Source organism: Trachypithecus francoisi, unplaced genomic scaffold, assembly GCF_009764315.1.
Source record: "Trachypithecus francoisi isolate TF-2019V2 unplaced genomic scaffold, Tfra_2.0 Lachesis_group20, whole genome shotgun sequence".
Lineage (NCBI taxonomy): Eukaryota > Metazoa > Chordata > Mammalia > Primates > Cercopithecidae > Trachypithecus > Trachypithecus francoisi.
This window is the reverse complement of record NW_022681466.1, coordinates 1,956,703-1,974,679: the sequence shown is the minus strand read 5'-3', so window position 1 is coordinate 1,974,679 and position 17,977 is coordinate 1,956,703. Positions and strand designations below refer to the sequence as shown.

The 17,977-nt window shown below is 38.4% G+C and overlaps 1 long non-coding RNA gene across 4 annotated transcripts in view; it reads right to left on the bottom strand.

Moving 5' to 3' along the window:
• Positions 1-17,977, bottom strand: part of LOC117066607 — a 312,810-nt gene that overhangs the window by 253,231 nt on the left and 41,602 nt on the right. For all 4 annotated transcript variants that reach the window (XR_004430399.1, XR_004430398.1, XR_004430397.1 and 1 more), the window contains one exon: positions 11,616-11,877. This is a non-coding gene — a long non-coding RNA (uncharacterized LOC117066607). The remainder of the gene's footprint in view (positions 1-11,615; positions 11,878-17,977) is intronic.

The window sequence follows — 17,977 nt, the reverse complement described above, 5'->3', positions numbered from 1 at the left end:
AAACATGATGTTTTTGCAGGCCGAATTTTGGGGGAAATTGCATATCAAAGACCTCATACCCCTCCCTGGTGATCCAGCTCAGCTCATTGCTGGGCTGCATACAGATGAGCCCTCTAGGTCACCCAGGAAACCAGCTAGGTTGTTTTTCCTCAATAATCCCCTAAAGTGTCCATTGTGGAAAATGTGCTGTCCTCTTCAGGAATCTGACCATCATCATAAAGTCCCACCAACCCTTGTCCCTGGCACGTGCTGCTTTCTATATATCCTGGCAGCCAAACCCAATATAATTTAATCTGTATGCTCTGTGAGCAAATGGAGAGGCTCTCAATTGCTCTCCAGAAACTGTACTGGTTGTTGAACAATTTAGTACATTAAACGTTGTATTTTTAGGATGAGGCAAACAGGTGGCAAATTATTTTTTCATCTAATGAGGATTTGGTCTTTTCAAATTATATCTCCCGGTATGTAACATTTGAAAAGCAGCCACCCAGAATTTGCCAGTTAAAAAAATTAGGTATCTCTATATCAATCGGCTAATACTTCATGGAACACTAGAACAGACCTTAGTATTATTCCCCTGCCTTTTCCCCACTCATGCATTCCATAACTTTTTATATTTATTAAAATATCCTATGCAATACATTTGCTAGGAAATTATATTTTCAGTCTAATTTCTTTCATATGTAGTCCATCTTAAGGCTTACAAGTTGCTTTTACATGAATTATAATTTTGTGTCTTCCTCAACTACCCTACGAGTCAATGCAAGGCAACTATTGCTTTTACTTTACCAGAGAGAAAACTAATATTTTAAAGTGACAGACCTGGGAACTAGAACTCAGTAGTGAAAAATAATAATACTGGAATAGAAGATTCTTACATAGTGTATCTAGTGAAACATTAGACATTACATTGCTTCCTACTGAACAGAAAACTGTAAAAGATAAATAACTATAATTTCAAAAATTTTAAAAAGAAACATCAGTGATGAAAAGACTTCCAGCAAATATGAGTGGATGGCACACACACACACACACAAAAAAACCCAGACCTGACCTCAGAAACAGGAAAAAAGAAAGGAAATTGTGCAGCACGGTAAGGTTTACTCTATGCTGCATTTTCGTTATGCCATTGTTTAATTTTTTTAGTCAAAGTCATTCATCTTCCAGGAGATCAAATAAGCTGGGTGGTAAAAAAAAAACAGAGGGAAGCAAGGGAACAGCGTTATGGGGTAGAGGGTGGTGGGGAGTTCGGTCATTCAGGCCGGTGAGATTCGTTGCTTCAATCTCACCACAATGATCAAGGAAAAATATTGCTTTTTATACGAAGTGAAAATCAGAAACGTGGGCTTCCTCTTACCAGCACTGCGCACTGGGGATTCTGTGTAAGAAAACCAATTTTCCTTTACTCGAAGATCCATATCGGTTTCAAAGCCATTTATTTTTCTTTTCCTCTCAATATAACAGGTAGTACGGATGGGGTGAATGACCAATATAATATCTATTTCTAGAAGCATGAATGTGTAGCTACTTCTGGAATAGCAGATTACAAAAAGGAGTCAGAAGTAACAGATATAAAATTTATTTTACTTCACCCTACTCATACATACGAATGCTTCTGTATACTATTAAAATTACTGCAAAGTTCTGTTATAACTAAGGTAAATTTCCCATCTGAAGACTACAAATGACATTCATTATTGTTAAGAGTATGAACACATTTTTCTTCTCTTCCATATTAGAAATGGGGCAGGGTTTTCAGATAAGGTAGATTATTTCCTTAACAGTACCTCCACTCCTTCAGCAATATCATAAAAAGGTATTCTTTTTGGGGGGTGCAGATTAACTGAGGCCTTTTTCCTGGTATGCTTATGTCAATGAATTGGTTTCCTGACCCACTTTATACATCCAAACACAATTTGAAGAAGTTCGGGCAGAGGTACAGGAGATATGGAGTCTCTTGCCTCCCAGAGGCTAATTTACATGGAAAAGCCTATTTAAACCAGAAAGAATGAAGACATTTTTAATTGGCAAGTTATAATACCTTATTATGAAAGTGAAAATCCTATATATGATGCAGGATTTTATAATGCAATGCATCTTGTGAGTACTTTCAACATCTGACCAGCTCTAAGAAACTGTCTTAACAAATGTTGCTCAACTAGACAGGGATAAAAGCTGGTTTCAAAATGGGAAGGGTATTTAAATGGAGACTAATTTTTTTCAGTGTCAATAAAAATGTGGATTTATGACTTGAGTTTTATGTTGCTTCCCTAAATAATTGTGGAAATTCTGGTAATGAATATTTGGACATTGACAAAAGCTCTATTATGATGAAACAGAAAGTAATTTATTACAAGTTCCACCCAATTAAAACATTCAAGTGTCTGAAACTATAAGCCTGTTATTCATATTGTTGCTGTTGTTTATCCCAATTGGAAAGACTGAAACAAGTAAAATTTCTTTAATTAAGAGTCACTGATTAGATCCCTTATGCAAGACTTTTCTCAGCAAATGAGATAAAATTCTCTCAGCCACTAATGTTTAATCTACACTACTCATTCCAATTCTGAGACTGCCATTGACGTCAGTAGAAATCCTTGATACGAAATAAAAATATGTAAAAACGAAGAAGTATAAAAGGACTCTGTATATTCCATGTTTATAGTACGTTACAGATGTATGTACAGGGCTCTTTGCAAATTGGTCTACTTAAATAAAATGTGTGCTTTCGCTTGTACAAATACAGTTTACTTATAAGATGAATTAAGTACCATTAAGGAAAAAAAAAAAAACCTTTCAGTAACTATAAGTACCTTGAATTTTCCTTCTTTTCAGAGTATCATCTCTAACCCTGGAAACATTTTTTCATGAAGTTGCATCCAAATATTTGTTTAAAAGTGGCTCACAGTTTCCACCTAATGACACAGTAAAGTATTGGCACTGAGAAGTCCTTATTTAAATGAGACACTAGAACATGGCTCAGTGTTACTGACACATTATTTTTAGAGAGGAAATTTTCTACCTTAAAAAGTACTTAAAATAGTAGATAATTTATTTTTGTTAGGATCAGAGAGAACTATATATTTGAGAAAAATTATACTTCTAGAAAGTTGTTTAACTGAAGGAATAACATGAGAGATATATGCAAAATTTTAACGTGATGGTAACTTGGCACTGTGGAAAATTAAAACCTGCATTTATTTTCAAAAGTTTAGGGACGTCTTATAATGTCAAATGTGTTCAAACTTAACGGTTAAGATTTTTCTAGAATCGTAATGAACCTTTTTAAATCCATCTTCATTCCAATTGTAAGTTAAGAAGTCTCCTTTGCTATGTATACTAGTTATTCAACCTCTCTGATTCTCACTACCCTTAACTATAAAAATGAGGATATCATAATATACCTCAGAGGGTCACTGTGATGATTAGATGGGTAAAGCACACAGCCAGGTCAATTTGTTTATATAGAGTATGCATGCATTAATTAACTATGTCTAGTCATATTTTCAGACCTGAGCACATAGCGTATTTTCACATCTCTCAAAGAATGTCAAATGTTGGTATGCTCTTTGACAACATATTTTAAATATCATTTCGTCTCCATAATCTGAATTTTTCCAGGAAAAGCCTTTTTTTTCAATAAAATGCCCAGATCATTGTCTCCATTTCTGATTAGTAAAATACCCTTAGTTTAAGCAAAAGCCAGTGTCCATAGAGTAAAGCTAACAAAAAATGTTGGTAGCTAACCTATTTCACATGTGGCAACCACAATTACATTTCATACTGGAGTTTGTTTGCTTTATTTTTGCCTGCCCTGAATGGATTCCACGGTAGCTGGGAACTTGCAAAATTATTGCCAGTTATAACTAGAGGAAAAAATATATTGAGTTTAACTTCATTACAGCTACAGCGCTTGTATCAACAGGGCCTGGCATAAAATGGGAAAGCTGCCGAAATTCATCAAGTGACGTTACTGTTTAGAATAGGTGGTGGGGACCGTTGCTGCTCCTGGTTCCAGGTCTTCTACTGACCCTGCTTCTGTGGTCTTCTGTCTCAGCAGGCTGTCAAGTCAGAGACTGAGTGCCTGAGCAGGCAGGGACCATGAAGGAGAGGAATCTGACACACCAAGGTTGGAGCCAGCCAGTCTGAGGAAGTCAGAGATGGCAGGAAGAAATGGTAAATATGTACATCTAGGCAGGCTGGCAAGATCCACGGTGAAACAAGTTAACAAAAGAGTATTAGTGACCAAATGTAAACACTGATTCTAGTTCAGAACCTTTAATTTATACATGTGTTTATTCCTTAAGTATTTATTGAGTGCCTGATATTCATAAGGCACTCAATTTATGGTATCGATGTAGACTAAGGCAGGGTTCCTCAGCTTCAGTGTTATTGATCCTTTGAGCCAGGTAATTCTTTGTTGGGAGAGGTGAAGGCCTTTTCTGTGCATGGACAGATGCATAGCAAGCATCCCTAGCCATTACTCCCTATATGTCGATAACAAGACCACTCCCCAGTTGTGTCAACTAAAAAATGTCTCTAGATATTGTCAAACATCCCGTGGGGGGCAAACTCTTCCCCCACTGGAAGTCACTGGACTGGAGGGACCAAAAATAACATCCTTACACTGGAGTCTTCAGGAGCCTAGAAGAGCTTTACTTTTAGAGCTCTGGTTGCTGAAGCTGGTATGCCATCCTGGGCCCACATTATATCCAGAAAGTTGTCTGAGAAAAACAGGAGAATCCTTTTCCTCTGGGATCCTTAATAGTGACTCATAAAAATTTCACCAGATAAGCAGGTATACAATGCAGAGCTTCTCCTTCTCTCAAGCTAATCTTGCATTAACTATATTTCTTAATGCCATCATTATATTGTTCACTCGAAATAATTGGAGATCATGTAATGCTGAACTTCGGGATATTGACTTTGTATGAAACTGGGCTTTCAGAGAGGTGAAAAATCACTTGAGTAATTGGAAACGAAAAGTGTAGAAAAAGAATCTAATTTAAGATAAATAGTGTGATCAAATTCGCTGTGATAAGGGAGACTGACTAAAGAGAAATGCACATGTTGGAGAATAATGAGAAATAACTTTGGAAATAGAAGCTTGGTGAATCCCAAGAAATTGAGCATGCAAGTTAATCAAAACACCTCCGCAGCAGTTTGTCCTCTTGATCTTGACACAGAAAATCCCTGAAGGAAACACTTAATTCAGGACATTGACTCCTTGAATTGAAGCTCAACCAGCTTTTAAATCTCCAGACATAATCTCCAAGCAGTTCAGTCAAAACCACTATCACCATGCTGGAGGGTCTGATGTCATTTCCATCATGGAGGAGAAACCTGAGCCTGACTGCACTGGACTTTCTGATCAGTTCACATAAGAGGCCCCGGTTCAAGGCTAACCATATCTGACATGTAAAGTAAATACAGTTTGCAGCCTGTTTGTTGCAACAAGCAGGACTGCAAGCTGAGAAGAGTCCATGCGCTGGGATCATGTGAGCACAATTCTCCATTATGATTAATGAGGAAGTTGAATTGCTGTGCCGCCACTCTGAGAATAGTGGCTGTCAAAAGAATTCAACACAAAAAGCTGTAAAACAGAACATTAAAACAAGCACTGGGCTGAAATGTACCTCCAGGGGCAGGGAAGGGGCGGGTGGTGAGGTGAGTTAATTTGTTTTTATTTGTAGGTCTCATTCCAAAAGGTGATGTTTGGTTTTACCTCCTGAACTGGTGCTGGAGAAGAGACATGGCCCATGAAACAGCGGTGGACTTTTCCAAGCAGAACTAGAAGACATTTGTCAGAGTTCCAGACATTCGCAACAACTCCCCAGATTCCCTAAGCTTGTTGTTATTAAAAGTAGGTTTAAGGCTGATGAAAGCTCCCAGGTCAGTAGCCTCTGAAAATTGTAGTTTAACAGCAGGGAAGATACAGCAACTACACCCTCCAGTACAAAGATAACCCCCCTTTCTTCCAGGCGTGGCCCCCTGCTGAGCCCTAGGCTTTTGGCAAGGGATTTCAACCTTGATTTGCTGGATCCTAGGGGAAGAGAAAGTTATTCCAACTTCATGACACATTCATGCTAGACCTTTATTTCTATAAAACGGCCACTGCTTGTCAGTGACCCTTAAGGTGTCTAATGAGGAACAGGAAAATGAGGAGCAGGAGTTCGCATATGTGGAGAAATACACAAAACAGAAGCTGTGAGTTGATGCAACTGCTAATATATATATAACATAACACAGTGCTTCCAATAAGACTAAGAGGTCCTTCCTCATCTTAAATGCTCACAACTTCCCATCAGGCTAAAATCGTCCAAGAGCTTCTTCCTTGTATAGTCTTTTTTATTAGTACATTGTAGTTCTTTAGAAAATTACTGATACATTTCACCTTTTCTCAAAAATAATGTATTATTTTTACCAATAATGGCTTTAGAGCTATACAATAACTTGTTAGCCAATTGTAGTTCTTTAGAAAATTACTGATAAATATCACCTTTTCCCAAAAATAATTTATTATTTTTACCAAAAATGACTTTAGAGCTATACAATCACAAAGGGTGTTGTTTGCATTTCTTTGCTCTTCCCCAAACTGAACACTTAGGCGTCAATATGATTTTCTGATTTTTAAAGTTTCCTCTTTTTAGTGTTTTCATTTGAAGTGTTTTTCTTTAGTTTTAATAATCTGTGCCTAACAACTTATGTGCTGAGTAAATACTCTGTCCATGTTACTTGACTCCTGATGCACACTAGGATATATTTCAAAAATCCTTACCATTTTTTTTAGAAGGCTATGGTTTATATTATTTATATTAATTGGTTCATTCGTTATTAATTGAATGACTAATGATGGATTGCAGCCACAGGAGAATTGTTTTGGACCTAAATTCTAGAAGTCCCCAACATAGTAATGATTCATAATCTATTTTACTAACACTTGAACTCTTCCTGTCTATCCTGTGCTCCAATATGCTCAAAGACACTCCACTCCCAGCACACACACACACACATACACACACACACACAAACACACACAAAGCCACCTGAGTTATCACTGCTGTTGCTGGCGTTCCCTTCTTCACACCTTCTTAGAGCACGGCAATGTGAAATAACACATATTTGACCACTGGGGCAACATTTGTCTTGCTGGTGTGAAGAGTGGAAGGGGAGAAGTTATAAAAAAATATGATGTTTGTGGACATCAGGACAAAAATTAGTTGGGCGTGGTGGTGTGTGCCTGTGGTGTCAGCTGCTCAGGAGGCTGAGCCCCAGAGGTCCAGGCTGCAGTGAACTGCGATGGCACTATTACACTCCAGCACCTGGGTGACAGAGCAAAACCATGTCTCAAAAAAGAAAACAAAAAGAGTAGAGAAGATATTTTGTAAGTGAGAGCTACTTAAGAGAAATAATTTCCAGGAACTATTCCTCAAAAAATGCTAGCCTTCTCCAAAATATTTCTAAACAGAGTGTGTTTTGTTTTTCATCTAACTTTTGGCGAACACCTTAGAGAAGGTTCTCCATGTAGATGTAGGCCCATGTTTGAATTAGCACAACTTTAAAAATACAGTATCTTCTAAGACTTTCACTTTAGTGAGAACAAGTTAAATCAATTCTCTGAATAATAACACGAAATCAACTTGGAGGATTGGACTTTTGATGAGAGAGAAATACAGGTAATGTTCCTGAAATTGAGTAAACATAGAAACCAGAGTACATTTATGGTAGAAGACTAATCACTTTTGTACTCCACAGCCACTCTAGCAAAGATGAGTGTGAGAAGAAGAGTAAATTGGTTCCTTTAAAGCCCTTTGAATCCTTAGTTTATTGTAAACTCAATTGCTTCTTGGATTTAGTCCTTCAGCATTATCTGTGATGCACTTAATTAAAGGCCATAGACTGGAAAGGAAACCACGTAAAACCAAGAAACCACTGCTCAGCCTAGAAACAAGTTCGCTACTATGTACGTAAGAGTAAGACGAATCAAACTGCATTGAAAATATCATGCGTGTTCTGACATGCTCAAAATTCTAATTTCATTAGCGCAAGGGAAATGTCAGCCAAGTTGAGCTGCAAAGACATTGATATCCAGAGATTTGGTTCATTTTTCTCTAATTACTAATGTTTTTAAAATACATTAACAGGTTCATTTCCTCAAGAGATTCAAGATTTAACTACCTCTGGCCATTTATCTATATGAGTCCCTGTACCAGAATGTAGGTAGCCATCCTTTTATTGTTATTGTTTTAATCCATTGTAAGTGATTTTAACAAAAACACAAAAGAAAATTTACTTTTTACACTTATGTAAAATTTTCAGAGAAATACATGAGCATTACAATATGTTCTGAATTCCTTCGGTTTATTTCCTGCCACTTCCCACAATTAGGTTCTATGAAAGGAATGACTTACATGCTAGTTAGGAAAATTTGTTTGATTTATTTATGATGATTAATACTTTATTTTTATTTACTTGTCTCTGATTTTAACAATGTGGGTCTCTCAGGTCAATGCTATCACAATAATCTATCAGAAAAGTTGAAGTCTCCTGGGTTTAAACAAATTGTGTGTTACTTTTTTGCTAGGTTTTTTCTTTTGTGTTGAGTTCTCCAATTCATAAGTACAATACTCTGTCAGGAAACAGGAACTTTCCTTGTTATGAAATGACTCAGTAAAGATTGCAAGAGTCCCAAAATCTGAGTTCTTATAAAAACTCTTAAATAACCTATTATTTAGTGTTATGCAGATAATAACAAAATATAATAAGCATATATTGGCAGTTCAAGACTCTTTAACTAGGACGGCATATATTCAGTTGAGGAAGATGAATCTTGTGCAAAAGAATGAACATTATTGATGACGGAGCTGGAATAATTTTATGTGCACTAAACACACATTAAGAGAAAGGGAGCAGGATGCATTGTTATTCACCCAAATGCCTCTGAATGCAAATAATTAAAGTCATATTTCTGAAAATGCACCTTGCCCCAACGAATCTATACTTTCTTGGAAAAGAAGGCAAAATCAAGTGAATGCTATATGAGAAAAACCTTGAGGTAGAGTTATTCTGGCCACTGGGTAAGGAGGAATGAATTCATTTGTACCATTTAAGTGTGAGGAAAAGGATTGCAAAATCTCAGTGGCCTGGGTGGGCTCAATGTGTCTGGTATCCATTAAGATCCAAAATTTACTCGAACCTACAGATTAATTCTCCTGCAGGAACTGAGGCAAACCAATAGCAGCTGAAAGTTAATCAAGCACTGATCTCTTCCAATCCTTCTAATCACAGCCAGCTGTGATTTCAAACCTTTGCACTGAGGTTCCCTGGGGCAGTTATCCACAAGCCCTGGAGTGAGCACCCTCAACTTTTGAAGGGCAAGAAAGAAGTTAATAAAATAAAACTTAATGCCTCCAATCAAGGAACTGAAGAATAGGATCGGGATGGTCTACAGCTTTTTCTGTATTAATCTCTTCCCTCTCTTCCAGCTGCCTATCCCTGGAAGGCATATAGTTTCTTCCAAATGTTTGCTGGGAATCCTTTATTTACAAGGCTAATACAATTGTGGACAGTTGGTTATTCACTGGGGCTTCTCCAGTTGTCTCAGGAGAAGGGGTTATTTATAGTACCTAAAGAAATTCTCCTAATTTTTATTGATATGATCATGGAATTCTTGAGTTTGTGTAATAAATGCCATCCAAATGAAGATGAACATTCTTATCTTAGGCTTAAAGAAATCAAAATGTATTCTGAGCACAACTGTCTGAGCCCAACCAGTTAGTAAGCTTTAATTAAACACTAACAAAGCCATACAATTTGCAAAGATGCTTACTGTAAAGTTGGTGGTTTTGTGATTTTACTTTTAGTTTATTGATGCTATAAGCACACAATATTGTGACAGATAAAATTCTGTAATTATCTAGCTCTGCTTATTGTCTCTTCCTATCCACAAGGCCTACTACCTATATATACTTCCTTCATTCAGAGCCAGTTCTCTTCCCTGGGACAGATCTTTCCTACTATTTAGCTAAAAACCCTGAGCCTTCTCTCGCTGCTGACAAAATCCTGAAACTACTTGTATATCTTCTTTTCCAAGTATCTGTAACACCTCTGGACACCTTTTATCTCTTTCCTGGTTACCCATTGTCACCTCTGGACACCTTTTATCTCTCTCCTGGTTACCCATTGTCACCTCTGGACACCTTTTATTTCTCCCCTGGTTACCCATTGTTACCTCTGGACATCTTTTATCTCTCTCCTGTTTACCCATTGTCACTTTTGGCACACTTTTGGGTTAGGACCCTAAATATATATATAGCACTTATTGTCTATTGCCTTCAGCTTTAGATAACATGTTTTGTCTGTTAGATTTCCTTCGATCATTAAAAATAAATTTATCTCCCCAGAATCAGCTATATTTAATTGTTTGGATTTATTTCCAGTTCTGGCTTTCCTAATATGCCCCATTTTCTCACGTTTAACAAGCATTTACAGCCATGTTCTAAGAAATGACATGCTCCCACGCTAAGTCTTCTCAAACAATTCTGGTCCACAGTGACCCTAACAACATAACATAGCAGAATTCACTAGAGCATCATGCAAGTAGACAGTGAGGCCTCTATATCTTCTAATGCAATTGAGGATTAAACTATAAAATGAAGTCATAATGGATAAACTGAATTCTAACCTACCCAATGATAAAAAGAGAATGGATATAAGACTATTGATTATGTAAACATATCTGATTGTCTGTGAGTGATACTTCAGGCACATATGTGTAACGCTTGTCTTGAATTCACCCACCTATAATTCTAACAATCAAAGGAATATACAAAAGATTGAGAGAAGCCCAGTATCTGATTTAGAAATAAGGGAATGCTACCATTTATGTATAAACTTCTCAAAAAATTACATCAGATACAAATAAAGCACAGAGAAATGAACCCGTCATTCACTTCATGGATGGAAGCTGATGAAACTGAAATTACATGGGAGATATGACTCCAGCAGAACCACATCAAAATCTATCTCAAAACTGCAAAATTTGTGGGGGCCATGGCAGGATGTGGGACCATTGGTCAGCCACAAATTGAGATCCTTGCCAATATCTTGGAGAGTTCTCCAGCACAGAGAATTGAGAGGAAAGGCAAGATCCCACAGAAAAGCTCCCTCCTGCTTTTTATTTGATACAGACAGAAATGGTAGGGAATGCAAAGGCTTGGCTGCACCTGTTCTTAATCAAAAAGCCAGACCTGACAGATAATGAGGGCACTGCCCGAAGAAACTTTGATCACCACAACAAATGCAAGAAACCTACATAATCTCCCAATACTTGACAAGTAGAGGTATACGCGGATGGGTAGAGCAAAAGTAATCAAATACGTAGAAAAAGAGCAGTTTAAAACAGCAGTTTCAAGTCCACATGACGGATTGAACACATGTATTTACTTGCTTTTCTTCCCCAAATCCTATTGTAATGACAAAGCTATTTAAAAATAGTGAATCCCTGGCAGTAGGAAGAATAAAGGGTACTGTCAGTGATTCAAAAATGGGAAAATTTTCTGAAAGCACAGACATGTGGTCTAAGTTAGATAGATAAACTAGAGCAAAAGTGAAACCTGAAGCTGAGTCGATGCTCCTTTCTTCCACACTCTAGACGGGCCGGTTGTGAGGTTCAATGGGGTTAGCACAGAGACGACCCGGCCATGACGCTGGGAGTCTCCGCGTTCACGGAAGAGCAGCAACACGGGCTTCCTTTCTCCCCTCCAGGAATAGATGAGTCAGGTGCCTGCTGCTGCCGTTCCCAGGTGAAACCGTGAAACCTGCTCTCTAAATTAAGCAGAGGAATTTTGGGGAGTGGCCTGTTGTGTAGACTCAAGCCTCGAAGAAGCAGCAGAAATGAAGATAGTTCTCTGTTTCCTAATAGAGCAATTGGAAAAAAAAAAAAAGGAGAAAGGTAAAAACAGACAACAACATGCCATCCAGAAGTAAGTTACATTAAAGAAGCCTAACGTCAAGTATATTATCTAATGTCAATTTACCTATTGCAGCTGTAACAAATCACCTCAAATTCAGCTGCTTAAAACAACACAAATGTATTCTCTTACTGGTCTCAAGTCAGAAATCTGAAATGGGTTGCAATGGGCTAAAATGGAGGCCTCAGCAGAGTGGTCCATCCAGAGGCTCAAGGGCAGATTCTGTTCCCTGCCTTTTCTGTTTCCCTGGCGGCTGAATACATTCCTTGGCTCATGGCCCCTTCCTCCATCTTCAAAGCCATAATACAGCATCTGCAAATCTCTCTGACTCTAGCCTTTCAGTCTCTCTCTCTGATTTATGAGGACTCTTATGATCACACTGGGCCCCTCCCAGATTATCCAGGATAATCCGCTCTCAAGATCTTTAACTTAATCAGATATTCCAAGTCCTTGTTGCCATTTAAGTTAATCAGAATTTCCAAGTTCTTTTGCAATTGCCATTTAGGTAATCCACTGTCGGATCCTGGGGTTCAGGTCCAGCCCACGCTGCAGTCCAAGGGGAGTGGGTGGATGAGCAGAAAGAACACTCCGGGAGGCCATAGGCAGGTGAATATAGTTTATTCAATAGCAGTTTTCATCAACAGCTTTCTCACTAACAGCTTACTCTGTTTGCCCCATCTAGGGTGCTTGAGCCAGCCACCCTCACACACAGCTGCGTGGCCGGCTCTCCCTTGCTCAGGATCAACAGCTTAACTTCTCTGGGCACAAGCAAATGGAGCTGTGTCCTGGCTCCCTCCTGTCTGTCTGCATAGACGGAGAGCTTTGGCGCTCTCTTTCTCTGGACACCCTTGCACCCACCATGTTAAGCCATGTTGAGGTCAGCCGAGCCCCAAGAGCCATGTAGGTTGTGCACAGCATCAACGGGGCAGTTACCCCTTTTACAGACAATAGTGACTCCAAGCCAAGTATGAACTTACACAAACAGGTTATATAACAAGAGGAGGTGTGTGCCAGTGCACCAAACTCACTGACTCATGCAGGCCTGGACATCCACCTTAGCCTACTCCTTGACCAAAGCACATCCAAATACCTTACACTCCACCCCGCAGGCCGAGGGAGACATAGGTTTTGGATACACAGGTTTGACACACATTAGCCTGACACGCAGGCTTTGGGCACACAGGCTGGATATACATGCACAGGTTTGACACAGTAGCTTGACACATAAGCTTTGGGCACAGAGGCCCATTACATACATAAGCCTGGATAAACTGCCCAGCTATTGGTGCAGATTACCACAGGTGTCACCCTTTTGGTGGTTATTATTCACACTGCCCTGATTTGAGCTCATTAGCTACTCTGTTTACACCTGGCTTCAAACCATATGGTGTTAGTACTAGGTTTAACACCATGTGGGCTGCGACCACAGTCCAGGCAGCAGAAGCACCCTGGCTAGACCTATCTGTATACCATACCCCATTAGGAACAGGGGTATGCACATCCTAACGGTGAGGGCTCAGGGTCTAGGGGTGCCTCAGGCTCCATGGCCTTATCTTGAATTAGGACTACAGATCCCAAGACTTCTTGTAATTCTGCTGCTAAGGGACTTGTACTCAGTGTACTCCGCTGCTGTAAGTAGGCACCGCGTTTTGCTAAAGTGGGTGTCTGTGCCATCCCTGTCCAGGGGGTTGTTACCCATGAACGTACCCATCCCTCTACTACTAACTGCTTCTTTCTTAAGGAACACCAGAGCTCAGCTCCTTTCCACAGCTGGGACTAACAACAGCCTAGTGGCACCCCCAAGTGCTCCATGCATGGCTATAGGCCCTAGCCCAAACTATCTGTGGTTACATGCACATCAAGTTTAAATGGGCACCCCTGGTTAACTACCCATAGGGATTGTGCCTGCTAAAAAGCCTGCTTGACTACCAGGAAAGACTGTTTCAGCTGCGTCTTCCCAATCCCAGGCAAGAGGGGCGTTGCCGCTTCTAAACCTGCAAATTGTTTCCGGGTCTTCATGGACTGTCCAGTTCCATTGCCCAGGAGTCCATTAAGTTCGTGATAGACGGCACAGCTGCCAAGCCGTGCAAAACATCCATCCCCAGAATCTCCTCAGGCATGGGAGACACATACACAGTGCATAAGTGGAGAGCCAAGTGGCCGATGCCAAGGTGCAAAGACACCGGTTTCACTTTCACTGACCAGCTTTCATAGCCATTAATAAATGCAGCTCTGCCTGGAAACTTATCTGGGTTCAGAGACCAGTGGATTGCCGAGCGCACATGTGGCACTGGCCATCCAGTACCCCGCAAGCCAGGCACAACAGTGGCTCTAAGCCAAGTATGAACTTACACAAACAAATTATATAACAAGTGGAGGTGTGCACAGGTGTGCGCCAAACTCGCTGATTCATGCAGGCGCCTAGATATGCGCCTCGGCCTATGCCTTGACCAAAGTACATCCATGTACCTTACACCCACACATCCCAAAGGCGAGGACATGACCATCTGTGAACACTGATAGCCATTGTTCTACCCATTTGACAGTTTCGAAATTGCCTTAGTTCTCTCTGTTCATACAATATAAATGGAAATATGATTGTTGCTAAAACCCACAGTTATTGGGGTAACCAAGATCTGAACAGCATCAAAAGGAACCCAAATAAGTTGCCTATGCAGACATCATAGCTCATCATTCCCCTATGATTAGTTAACAATTGAAAAGAAAAAATATTAATCATATGTTGTAAGATAAATTCATTAATGTAATTAGGGCCTACTGTATGCCTGGAACAGGGGATAGAAGGAGAAACAGAAATACAAATTCTCAGCATCATGAATTTTGTATTCTGTTACAGTACGTAAAGAAAACTAATTGATTAATTCATTTACTTCTTCAGCAAATCTTTATTGAATATCTTTGATGTGCCAAGAGCTGTCCTAGCCAGCAGTATTGTAACAGGGAGCAAAAGAAAGTCCCTGCCCTCATAAATTTATGTTCTGGAATGAAGGGACAGACATACAGTCTAACATAGATGTATGTTACGTGTAATATGTTTTATGTATTTCTAGATACACACACATATATTTTAGTATATTAGGTGGTAATCATGGTTATAAAGAGAAATCAATTAGCATCATAGATGTTTTGAAGATTATCATATAATTTATTAGTCCAATTTATTAAATTATGAGACTAATAGATGATATGAATTATTATGGCATGATAATGGGCATAATCTGAGACTACCCTGGGCAGATTGGAAAGTATGGGAATTCCAGATAAGTGTGCATGTGTTTGCATTTATGTGTGTTTATGTGTGTGCTTAGGAACGTAGCAGAAGTGTTTTTGAACAATGGTCTGACGGAACAGAAGGAGACAGCAACACATAAGTTAAATAAGGAAGGAAAGAAAATTTAGATAATTGGTAGCACTACAAGCAGTCTTAAAACAGGCTGCTTGTAGTGCTACCTGTACTACAAGTGCTTGTAGTATTTGTAGTGCTAAAACAAGAGATTGAGGGCTACTTTAAATCAAGGTCAGGAAAAGTCTTAGTAAAAAGGTGACATTTATGTTGGATCTGAGTGACAGGGAGAAACCATCCATGAAAATATCAGGGAAAAAACTTCCATGAGCTTCCTCTTCTAGTTATGGCTGGTAAACTCCCATTGGACTAACGGTCCTACAGATAACAACTATAAACTCTAGACAAAATACAAGAAACAATTCCCTGAAGGCATTGGAAAGCAACGGAAACAAGGAAGAATTAAGTTGAGGTTGACCCTAGAAGGAAGGAAATGATACTGAAAGTGATTTTTATATTCACTGCTTCCAGCCTGAGGGCATGTATCATTCTTGATCATGGCTATGGGGGTGATGGCTAAAACTTCTACAGAAAACCCATAATGATTCTTGTTTCAAGATCCAGAGGACAGAGCTGGAGCGTTTTATAAGAATTACAAGCTCCAAATGTAAAGTAAATATGCCATGATTTAGAGCAACAGGTGGAATTTACTTGTTCTTAGTGTTTGGGATCTGGTTCCTTTCCTTCTTCTTTCTTCGTTGTAGAGAATACAGAAACTCTAGATAAAGATCACAGTTCCCAAATTCCCTGCAATTATATATGATCATATTGCTTCTTTCTTTCTAACTTTTAAGTTAAAAAAGTTAACTTTTTACATAGGTAATAGATACCTTATTTACAACAAAATAGTTTTGTTACATATGTAGACATGTGTCATGTGTGTTTGTTGGACAAATTATTTCATGATCCAGGTATTAACCCTAGTATCTATTAGTTTTTTGATCCTCTCCCTCCTCCCATCCTCTACCCTTTCATAGGCCTCAGTGTATGTTGTTTCCCTCTATGCGTCCATGTGTTCTCATCATTTGGCTCACACTCATCAGTGAGAACATGTTGTATTTGGTCTTCTGTTCCTGCCTCAGTTTGTTAAGGATAATGACCTCCAGCTCCATCCATGTCCCTGCAAAGGACATTGATCTCATTCTTTTCTGTGGCCGTATAGTATTCCATGTTGTGTATACACCAAATTTTCTTTATCTACTCTACCATTGATAGGCATTTAGGTTGATTCCATGTTTTTGCTATTGTAAATAGTGCTGCAGTGAACATATGTGTGCATGTGTCTTAATCATACAACAATGTATATTCCTTCGGGTATATACCCAGTAAGGGAATTGCTAGGTCAAAGGTATTTCTGTCTTTAGGTTTTTAAGGAATCATCACACTGTCTTCCGCAATGGTTGAACTAATTTAAATCCCCACCAACAGGGTATAAGTGTTCCTTTTTCTCCACAATCTCACCAACATCTGTTATTTTTTTGACTCTTTAATGATAGTAATTCTGACTGGTATGAGATGGTATCTCATTGTGGTTTTGACTTGAATTACTCTAATAATTAGTGATGTTTAGCTTTTTTTCATATGATTGTTAGTCACACATACTACTTATTTCTAATTAATGGGATGTGAGTAGAAGTAGTATGACAATGTCAAAAAGTATCCTTGAAGGGTTAAGAGTCATGTACGCTTCCCAACCTCTGGTTCTGTCCTCATGGCTAAAAAATGAATATGAAATTGAGCATAAATTCATCTACCTATCTCTGGATTTTGCTTATGTAAGCCTCTAAAACCTTTACAAACACATATAGCATATACAAAATGTTTGCTCTTTGGAGATGCTATGTTTGTCTGTACTATGCTACGTTGAATGTATGTAGCATGGTGGAAATCTCATAATAAGATATCTCTATTATGTGATCATTTTCCTGGAACTGCAGAATAGGAACGTAAAATTTGTTACTGTATATTATTTCGTTTAATAGTCAAGGTTTTCTGGATATTGTACAATGAAATAAAAATACAGGAATAAATAGTAGATTGGTATGTCAGTAAAATTGCCACTATCATCTATAAGCCATGATTTCAGAGATATCCCTGTTTATCAGAGTAGCTTCATAGTCTCCATGGGAGAGCTCAGTAATAATCTGAATTTATAAACATTAAATTTAAAAAATAAATATGTTAATAAGATACTCCTTTGCTTGTTTCATCTAGTAGGACTTCTAGTTAAGATTTTGTGTAAATTATGTTTTCCTATGAAGAATTTAAACATCATGGAGGTAACATAGAATAAGTCTTAAACTAAAATGTATCCAATTTTTACCTGATCAAAAACAGGTTTAATATAGAACAAATTTAAAAGATTAACTTTTTAAGAGAAAAGATTTTGTTCTTCAACATTGCAATATTCATATATGTTTATATATTAAACTTAAAAATGTGGCTTCTTTTAAACATGTTGATTATGCCAAATGGATAAAGTACAGGGTAGTTGTATTACATTACTTGTAACGAGTATAAAAGGAGTCATTTGAATGATTTAGTTAACCTACTAAATATGCAATCTCTGTGCAAATTTTTCTAAGAAGTTGCCAAAACCTAGTTATGTCATTTAAGGCATTCTATAATTATCTCCCAGATT